We start from the raw sequence: 1,188 nt of genomic DNA on the forward strand, positions 1-1,188 counted from the left end.
TTTTCCTAATTGAATACCCTTTATTTCCTTCTCCTGCCTGATTGCTCTGGCCAGAACTTCCAGCACTATGTTGAATAGTAGCGGTGAGAGAGGGCATCCCTGTCTTGTGCCAGTTTTCAGAAGGAATGCTTCCAGTTTTTGCCCATTCAGTATGATATTGGCTGTGGGTTTGTTGTAGATAGCTCTTATTATTTTGAGATACGTCCCATCTATACCTAATTTATTGAGAGTTTTTAGCATGAAGGGTTGTTGAATTTTGTCAAAGGCCTTTTCTGCATCTATTGAGATAATCATGTGGTTTTTGTCTTTGGTTCTGTTTATATGCTGGATTACATTTATTGATTTGCGTATGTTGAACCAGCCTTGCATCCCAGGGATGAAGCCCACTTGATCAGTAACCAAAACAGCATGGTACTGGTACCACAACAGAGACATAGATCAATGGAACAGAACAGAGCCCTCAGAAATGATGCCGCATAGCTACAACTATCTGATCTTTGACAAACCTGACAAAAACAAGAAATGGGGAAAGGATTCCCTATTTAATAAATGGTGCTGGGAAAACTGGCTAGCCATATGTAGAAGGCTGCAACTGGATCCCTTCCTTACACCTTATACAAAAATTAATTCAAGATGGATTAAAGACTTATATGTTAGACCTAAAACCATTAAAATCCTAAAAGAAAACCTAGGCAATACCATTCAGGACATAGGCGTGGGCAAGGACTTCATGTCTAAAACACCAAAAGCAATGGCAACAAAAGCCAAAATCGACAAATGGGATCTCATTAAACTAAAGAGCTTCTGCACAGCAAAAGAAACTATCATCAGAGTGAACAGGCAACCTACACAATGGGAGAAAATTTTTGCAACCTACTCATCTGACAAAGGGCTAATATCCAGAATCTACAATGAACTCAAACAAATTTACAAGAAAAAAACAAACAACCCCATCAAAAAGTGGGCAGAGGACATGAACAGACACTTCTCAAAAGAAGGCATTTATGCAGCCAAAAAACACATGAAGAAATGCTCATCATCACTGGCCATCAGAGAAATGCAAATCAAAACCACAGTGAGATACCATCTCACACCAGTTAGAATGGCCATCATTAAAAAATCAGGAAACAACAGGTGCTGGAGAGGATGTGGAGAAATAGGAACACTTTTACACTGTTGGTGGGACTG

The sequence above is a fragment of the Symphalangus syndactylus genome, chromosome 3 (genome assembly GCF_028878055.3).
Source record: "Symphalangus syndactylus isolate Jambi chromosome 3, NHGRI_mSymSyn1-v2.1_pri, whole genome shotgun sequence".
NCBI classification, from domain to species: Eukaryota; Metazoa; Chordata; class Mammalia; order Primates; family Hylobatidae; genus Symphalangus; species Symphalangus syndactylus.